We start from the raw sequence: 9771 nt of genomic DNA, 5'->3' as shown, positions 1-9771 counted from the left end.
CTATACAAAGAAACTGTTGAATTAACATGAAATGTCAGATGTTAGGTAAATAGTATAATTCGAGACTTTAAAAAAAATGTTTGGATTAAAAAAAAAAGTTTGGATTTATTTGCAAATTATTTAAACTATTTGCAATGAGAAAAGTATATGAATACAAATGGAAATTTTACATTTTCATATGAATTTAAATTATTTACATTAAAAACAATTTTAGTTTAGACATTGTTATTATGTCTTTTACAAAATTTAGAAATTGCAAAAAATGAAAGGAAAATAAAATAGTCATATTCCACTCTAAGTGCTTAACTCATGTTCAGTGGAATTCGCTTTAAGTTACCCTATAGACATTTGTAATTTCATGTGTGGGCTTTTATTGAATATATCCTGTCATATCCAAATTTTATCAATTATGTTTCATGAACATTGAAAATTTCATGAATTTTATTTAAAATCTCTGTAACTCAAATGGTAAAGAATCTGCCTTCAATGCAGTAGACCTGGGTTCGATCCCTGGGTATGGAAGGTCTTCTAGAGAAGGGAATGGCAATCCAGTCCACTATTCTTGCCTGGAGAATCCCATGGACAGAAGAGCCTTGTGGGCTATAGTCCGTGGTGTCACAGAGAGTCAGACACGACTGAGCGACTAACACTGAGATTACTATTCTCTCAAACAAATGTGCAAAATTATCTACTCATTTCAGTTTTTTCTATCATAAATAATACTATTTTCACTGCATTTTTATAAATCTTTCTGCAGGTTAAATTTAAATTATCTTCCTGAAGGTTAAATTCAAACAATGAGTTAAAGAGTTTTACTTCTATATTTCAAATTTTCTTTTAAAATATGTATCAACTTATGTTCCTATTATTATTGTGTATGAGTGCATTTTCTACTGCACCACTCCAACACTAGTCTCTATCTTTTAAGTCATCACTATTTTGATAGGAGAACATGGCATCTTTGTATTTTTGAAACGTTTTCTAAATTTTGAACTTGGATAGCACACAGATTCAATAGTTTTACACTTAGAAGGGCTGTTTCACAAAAGGAAATTATTTTGAATGTGATAAAATACAAAAAATCCTGAGTAAGTTGCTTTTGAAAACTGACCTTCCCTCTCTAGAAGCCAGACAGTGGCATACTGTTGTTCTCTTCATTTTTACCCTTGATGTGTTCCTGCTGCTGCTAAGTCACTTCAGTCGTGTCTGACTCTGTGCGACCCCATAGATGGCAGCCCGCCAGGCTCCCCCATCCCTGGGATTCTCTAGGCAAGAACACTGGAGTGGGTTGCCATTTCCTTCTCCAATGCATGAAAGTGAAAAGTGAAAGTGAAGTTGCTCAGTCGTGTCCAACCCTCAGTGACCCCATGGACTGCAGCCTTCCAGGCTCGTCCATCCATTGGATTTTCCAGGCAGGAATACTGGAGTGGGGTGCCAATGCCTTCTCTGTGATATGTTCCTAATGTGAAGCAAAAGGTAGTTCCTGGGATTTAAACTACAGAAGTTTGTAGCAGTGACAAAGGCTGTAGCAGTGGCAGTAGGATCAGTAGAGTTGTAACTAGTGATGTTCTGGTAAATGTTAAACAATTGACTCTCTGAAGGTGGGAGGAAGCCCTGGTATATAGTGTTTGCCAATTTTTATGATGTAAATATTTTCATCATGTCTGATTTCAAGCTTGCTACATGATGTCCCTAAACGTGGAGTTGGAAGGAGGTGCTCAGGAGCACAAGTTTCCCTAGTGCTCAATGGTAAAGAATCTCCCTACCATATAGGAGATGTGGGTTCAGTCTCTGGGTGGAAAAGATCCCCTGGGAAAGGAAATGGCAACCCACTCCAGTCTTCTTGCCTGGGAAATCCCATGGACAGAGGAGCCTGGTGGGCTACAGTCAGTGGGGTCACAAAGAGTTGGACACTTGGCAACTAAACAAGCTCAGGAGCACACTGTGATAGGGTTGTCACCATCCAGACGCAATAGGCATAACCTCATGAGCACTGATGAAGATGAACTGCAGTAAAGTGATGAAAGTGAAAGTGTAACCCACATTGCTGGCAGATTCTTTACCAACTGAGCCACCAGGGAAGCCCGAGACCACTGGAGTGGGTAGCCTATCCCTTCTCCAGGGGATCTTCCCCACCCAAGAATTGAACCAAGGTCTCCTGCATTGCAGGCAGATTCTTTACCATCTGAGCTACCAGGGAAGCCCAGGGAAGGGATTCCCTCCTACCTCAGTTGGTATAGAATCTGCCTGCAATGCCTGAGACCTGGGTTCAATTCCTGGTTTGGGAAGATCCCCTGGCGAAAGAAGTAGCAACCCACTCCAGTATTCTTGCCTGGGCAATCCATCCGACAGAAGAGCCTGGTAGGCTACAGACCATGGGGTCGCAAGAGTCAAACATGACTTAGTGATTAATACCAACCAAAGTGATGAAGCTGAGTATTTACTATCTTTTATCTAATTTTTTTCAATTAACTGATAAATTTACATAGTTTCAATTTTAATAACAGCATTTTAAACAACCCACTCACGAATTTCCTTAAAATGTAACAGTCACCTTTTGGCAGGTAGCATGGACCAGCTGCAGCACCCCAAGTTTATAGTCTGATTTCAGGGTGTAAATAGCCCATATACAGAAGACACAGTATGATTTTTTAGAAACTTGAAATATACTCAGAATAGTTTCCTTTTATTGCTAAATAATGGAAAATGTTTTATTAATGCAGAATTTCTGTTATTTATCTCTTAATTTGGTCAGAACTCCAAAACCTGTAGAATTAATATTAAGAAATATCAGATATTTTATGAACACACCATTCTAGAATTTTCTCATTTATTATTTTCAAATTATTTGTAATGGGAAAAGCATTTGAATACACATGAAAATGTTAGACTTTTCGTTAAGTTTAAAAGACTCCCAGTACTTTCCTCTGTTTCAATTTTTGTGCCTAAAATATGTAGCTATGAATATAATACATTGCTACATTTTCATGTCTATATACATCATGCTGTTCATTCATTTTTCTCATTCAAAAAATATACATGAAATGCCTAAAATACTTCAGGCATAATTTACATACTTAAAATGTTCTGCCATTTACATATTTCCACATGCTTTGGAGTCTACATCACAATCATCCCCCTCTGGCTCTACTATAATTCTAAAATTTCTCTTGGCTTCCAATTTTGGCTTCCTATATATAGTATATAGGCTGTATAACAGCCAGACTGATCCTTCCAAACATAAGTCAAATCATATAGCTTTCCTCTTAGAAAAACATCCCATAGAATAAAATCAAAACCCCTCACCACTCGCCTGTATAATTTGGTCCTCCCAAACACTCTTCCTTCAGTTGATTTCACCTGTGCTCCTTTAACCCTTTTTGCTTCTTGAACACACCAGCATTATCCACCCTTTAAACATTATTCAACCTCTAAGCCTCTGTTCTTGCCACTGTCTGGAATTCTGTGGATTTTGGCACTGCTGGTTATTTCTGTCATTTTTGTTTCTGCTCAGATGTCACCTTCTGAAGGAAGAATTATTATATGTCCATCAATGTAACATAGCCCCCTATTCTAGTGCTTTTCATATCACATCATTTTTTCAATTTATTCATATTTATAGCTATTAGAATTATTTATTAATTTATACTGTTCACTGTCTATATCCTTACTTGTATCTAAGCTTTGTGGGATCAAGTTCTTGCCTGCCTTGTTCAATCCTTGAATCCTTAGAACTCAAGGGACATATCTGGCACGTAACAGAGTATTAACAAATAATTGTTTAATTAATTAATGGTTTCTGTATAAAGGAAGATTTAGTTATAAGAATAATTGGGGCAACTTAAACTGTAATTTAGATGTCTAGAATGTTGATATGCTATCCTATTGGGCACATGATTTATGCCATGCTAATCTACAAATTTGATTCTTACAAAGATTAAGACTTCATATCAGAGATATTCTAGAAAATTGATTAGACATGGTAATCTGTAACTCTATTTATCTCTGACCTGAACACTGTCATCTGCTGTCTTAATAAATTATTCCCTTTCAGATTGCTTATAGTTCACATAGAGGCAAGCCATAACACTGCAAATGTTTCGTCACAAACATACTATGTCTGATACATTCTATATTGTCTTTTAAGAATCCTTTGTTTTTATAGATCACTGTGAATGAAATTAAGAATCAGGTGAAATTTAACTATACATTTTAATACAAAGTAATTTATCTTAATGGCAACCCACTCCAGTATTCTTGCCTGGAAAATCCCATGGATGGAGGATCCTGGTAGGCTACAGTCCATGTGGTCACAAAGAGTTGGACATGACTGAGTGACATCACTTCACTTCACTTCTTCATGAAATACACACTTATAAAACTTCAGAATATAAATTGACAAAACACATCCACAGAGAAGCAGTACTTCCTTACTGATGTGTCAATGTGCATATTTTGAGCTTTTATTTTTCTTTTAGTTTTAAACACACTAAAGCCATCTTATTCAAATGAAGAGTTTCAAGGACATTTTAGCGTTTGGACTACTTAAAATCAAAAAAGGTAGTCATTTGAACCCTTTAAAGTGTTAGTAATATGACCAGATATTTGCACTTGAAAAATTACTTTGTTGTTTGTGGAAAATATATACAGTAGGAGAGTAAGATATAAGGAGATGAATTACAAGGTTATTATCATAGAATGATTAATATGATGATGGTCTGGATTGGAAAGAAGGCAGTGGTAAAGTCTAGGATAGGTTCTAAAAGAACGAGACATCTTTTCTGCTTGATTTAAAGTTACTATAGATTTATTTTGTTGACTTTATGTCTTCTAATAAATCTGAAATTTATCCTGATGTTACCATAGATGATATTATCTAAACATTTAACCTACTATTTTTGGTAACTCCAAGCTATTTAGTTAAACTACATAACCAAAGCCACTGACTTCAACACTGATGAAAAACACATTTTGTTTTTTCAGTTTGTTCTCTTCCCAGTAGCAGAAGTTAAAGGGCTAGGAAACCGTTCTCTAGTGAAACCTTTAGATGTCTGACTGCCGTTACTCACATGCTCCCTTCTCCACTGTCTATGTTTAATTCCTACTTTATGAAATTAAAGTTCTTCATTAACATCAGCAATTTTGCAAATACCTTAGTAAGCATTTTCAAAACAAAAAATAGTCTGAGCGTCTAATTTTATACAATAGCCTGTATATACATGGTGGTCTAAGGCTTACTTTAACCTGTCTTATTTAATGACAGGATGCCATATTCTTAAGTGATCTCCATATCTGTAACCTTGTAAATGTTCTGTATCATTTGAAAAATAAATTTCAATAAATAAATTACCTACTAGCCTAAAATTTTGACATGGTATATTATGTCACAGTAAAGTTAAGTTGAATGTCATTTTTATAAGTTAATCATCATAACTTTAAAGTTTTATATTTGTGACTATGAGACAATCAAATATTGTCATTCAAGAAATGCTATCACTCAAACCATTTTGAAATAATCAAATATTTTGTTTTCCTTTGCTATATTTTGTGAGGGATGCAAGAGAGTGAATCCAACCTGTATATTTCTAGGCTGACAAATATCTTACATTTAAAATTACCTCTAAAATATATATTCCTTTTATTACCATTCAGTCATGACTACCCACTTAAAATGTTTTCTGACTCTATTGCAGTGCTTGACTCTTCTAGTTTTGTAACAAGACTAAAATAAATGTGAAGGTATCTGAGCAAACTAATACTTTTTCACATCTTTATATTTGATTTAGAGACTGACTCAGTGCCCTGTTCATTGTCAATGTATGAATGATCCATGTTTGTTTCAGCAGTTGATGGACAGGGTTAGGGACTCCCAGTAAAGAAGTTCTCAGAGGTTTACTTACCCTTCAGAAGCTTTGGGCAGTAATTCTAGGAGCAGATTTTGTCACTTTGTCAGACCATGCATAGCATCTCTCCATCTAAACTAATCTGGGTTCTCCTGAATCTTCCCCAAGGTTTTTTATTTATTTATTTTTTAGTTACTAGCAAGTTCACACAACACCCAAGATATTTTGTTCATTAACTTAGTTGCAGATATAATTTGATTATAAAAATCCACACTGGAATACATTATAAAAATAGAAGAGAAAATAAGAAATCATCCCCCAATATTTCAGTCCAATGCAGTCACTCAGTCATGTCCAGCTGTTTGCAATCCCATGGACTGCAGCACGCCAGGCTTCCCTGTCTATCACCAACACCCGGAGCTTAATCAAACTCATACCCATTGAGTCGATAATGCCACCCAACTATATTATCCTCTGTCATCCCCTTCTCCTCCCGCCTTCAATCTTTCCCAGCATCAGGGTCTTTTCCAATGAGTCAGTTCTTCGCATCAGGTGGCCAAAGTATTGGAGTTTCAGCTTCAGCATCAGTCCTTCTAATGAATATTCAGGACTAATCTCCTTTAGGATTAACTGGTTGGATCTCCTTGCAGTTCAAGGGACTCTCAAGAGTCTTCTCCAACACCACAGTTCAAAAGCATCAATTCTTTGGCACTCAGCTTACTTTATGGTTCAACTCTCACATCCATACATGCCTACTGGAAAAAAAATAGCTTTGACTAGATGGACCCTTGTTAGCAAAGTAATGTCTTTGCTTTTTAATATGCTGTCTACGTTGGTCACAGCTTTTCTTCCAAGGAGCAAGCATCTGTTAGTTTCATGGCAGCAGGTACCATCTGCAGGGATTTTGGAGCCCCCAAAAATAAAGTCTGTCACTGTTTCCATTGTTTCCCCATCTACTTGCCATGAACTGATGGGACCAGATGCCATGATTTTAGTTTTCTGAATATTGAGTTTTAAGCTAACTTTTTAACTCTTCTCTTTTACTTTCATCAAGAGGCTCTTTAGTTCTTCGCTTTCTGCCATAAGGGTTGTGTCATCTGTATATCTATGGTTATTGATATTTCTCCTAACAATCTTGATTCCAGCTTGTACTTCATCCAGTCCAGCATTTGATGTACTCTGCATATAAATTAAATAAGCAGGGTTACAATATACAGCCTTGACATACTCGTTTCCCAATTTGGAACCAGTATGTTGTTCCATGTCCAGTTCTTACTGTTGCTTTTTGACCTGAATACAGATTTCTCAGGAGGCAGGTTTGGTATTCCCATCTCTTTAAGAATTTTCCACAGTTTTTTGTGATCCACACAATCAAAGGCTTTGGCATAGTTAATAAAGCAGAAGTAGATGTATTTTTGGAACTCTCTTTTTTTCTCAATGATCCAGCGGATGTTGGCAACTTGATCTCTGGTTCCTCTGGCTTTTCTAAATCCATCTTGAACATCTGGAAGTTCATAGTTCACATACTGTTGAAGTCTGGCTCAGAAAATTTTGAGCATTACTTTGCTAACATGTGAAATGAGTGTAATTGTGCGGTAGTTTGTGCATTCTTTGGCATTGCCTTTCTTTGGGATTTGAATGAAAATGGACCTTTTCCTGTCCTGTGGTCACTGCTGAGTTTTCCAAATTTGCTGACATATTGAGGGCAGTACTTTCAGAGTATCATCTTTTAGGATTTGAAATAGCTCAACTGGAATTCCATCACCTCCACTAGCTTTGTTTGCAATGATACTTCCTAAGGCCCACTTGACTTTGCATTCCAAGATGTCTGGCTATAGGTGAATGATCACACCATTGTGCTTATCTGGGTCATGAAGATCATTTTTGTATAGTTCTTCTGTGTATTCTTGCCACCTCTTCTTAATATCTTCTGCTTCTGTTAGGTCCATACCATTTCCGTCCTTTATTATGCCCATCTTTGCATGAAATATTCCCTTGGTATCTCTAATTTTTTTGAAGATAGCCCTAGTTTTTCCCATTCTATTATTTTCCTCTATTTCTTTGTATTGATCACTGAGGAAGGCTCTCTTATCTCTCCTTGCTATTCTTTGGAACTCTGCATCCAAATGAGTATATCTTTCCTTCTCTTCTTTGCCTTTTGCTTCTCTTCTTTTCACAGTTATTTGTAAGGCCTCCTCAGACAACCATTTTGCCTCCAGTGAAAATAATTTTTCCCTCTGATAAAATTTACTCTCAAAACATTCCATATTTGTATAACACATTTGCTCTGCAGAACACTGATTCATTCAATGGACATCTACTGAACACCTGCAATATGTCAGGCTATTGCTAGGTTACTGGTTACAACAATTGGCAAGCCCTTCTGAAGCTTGCATGCAGCAACATGGATAGACCCGTAGCTTATCATACTAAGTAAAGTAAGTCAGACAAAAAAAGACAAATGTCTTATGACATTATTATATGTGGATTCTAAAATATGACACAAGTGAACTTATTTACAAAGCATAAAAAGAGCTGCAGACATAGAAGAAAAACTTATGGTTACCAAAGGGGAGAGGGAATAAGGAAGGAATAAATTAGAAGCTTGGGATTAACAGATACATACTACTTATATGTAACACAGATAAACAAGGACTTACTGTATAGCACTGGAAACTATATTCAATATCTTACAATAAACTATAATGAAAAAGAATATAAAACATGTATGTTTGTACATATATATACACATAACTGAATCACTTTATTGTATACCAGAAATTACCACAACATTGTAAATCAATTTATAAAAATAAGAACGCTAATAGATACCAGGAAAATAAAGCGCTAATCCAAATAATAACATTTATCTAGATATAGATTTATTAAGGCCTATAAGAAAAAATAACAAGCTAATATAGAGAATAAAAGAGGTAAGACTGATTTAAATAAGATGAGCAGGTTAAGTCTCCTTTAAATAGGAGATGTTTAGGCTGAGGCCTAAAAAGGAACTAGACAGACCACACAAATGAGGCTAAGAGTCACAGGGACAAGGAAGGAGCATGACATGTTCAAGAAGCTGAAAAACCAGTGTGACTATTACATAAAGGGGATGAACTGGAGAGATTAGGAGGGGCAAAGCCATAAATGGCCATGATTCCATCTCAGACTCTTACTCTTCTCCTCTCATTCTATTTCTCTCCCTTTTCCTATCCTTAAAGGTTTTTGTCAGATGTTTGTACTTTATTCTGTGTTCAGTGGGAAAATATTGATGAGCTTTTACAAGATGAGTGATGCAATCTGATTTAAGATCATCTTTGCTATAGTGCTGAAAACAGTTAAAGTGGAACAAAAGGGGAATTGGTGTGATTGGTAAGAAAATAGCAAGTTTGAAATCCAATCATTACAAGCAGATTCTCCTTCAGAAAGAATTGATATATAGGATAGTTTAATTTTTTTTGTTGCTCTGAGATGTAAAGCAAATTGCGAGACATTTTCTAGCATAAATGACTAAAGAAGACATTGTATACAATTCAGAGGATGAAATGTACATTTTAAATGTTTTTAATAAAAATTTTCAGGTGGAATATTAGAGATATTAATAAAAATATAAAGAATTCATAAGCTGGCTGGAAGAAAATGTCTGTCTCATCTTGTTCAGCTCCTTCCCAAAGTTTGGAATTCCCTGCAGGACATTGATGGTTTATGCTCTCTCAGCATCGGCTGAAACACTGTTAGTGATGGGGAGGAAATGAACCCATTTTACAAGCAGTCTTGTAAATATCAAAAGCTTTAATCAACAGATTATAAATCTCGATCAGTTCTATAATGATTGAATTAGTTTCCAATAAAATCAAACTCATAGGATCAAACTATATACTGCTACATAATTGTTTCTTTTCTCTTCTGAAAGTGAAAGATGGTGCAG

The 9771-nt window shown here is 35.7% G+C and overlaps 1 protein-coding gene across 1 annotated transcript in view; it reads left to right on the top strand.

The window, feature by feature from the left end:
- The window catches only part of CNTN1 (contactin 1), a 189328-nt gene that overhangs the window by 140143 nt on the left and 39414 nt on the right, over positions 1-9771 (top strand). The window lies entirely within an intron of this gene.

This window comes from Bison bison, unplaced genomic scaffold (genome assembly GCF_000754665.1).
Source record: "Bison bison bison isolate TAMUID 2011002044 unplaced genomic scaffold, Bison_UMD1.0 scf7180017864470, whole genome shotgun sequence".
In the NCBI taxonomy this organism is placed as follows: Eukaryota; Metazoa; Chordata; class Mammalia; order Artiodactyla; family Bovidae; genus Bison; species Bison bison.
The sequence above is the reverse complement of the archived record's forward strand: the minus strand, read 5'-3'. Positions and strand labels throughout refer to the sequence as shown.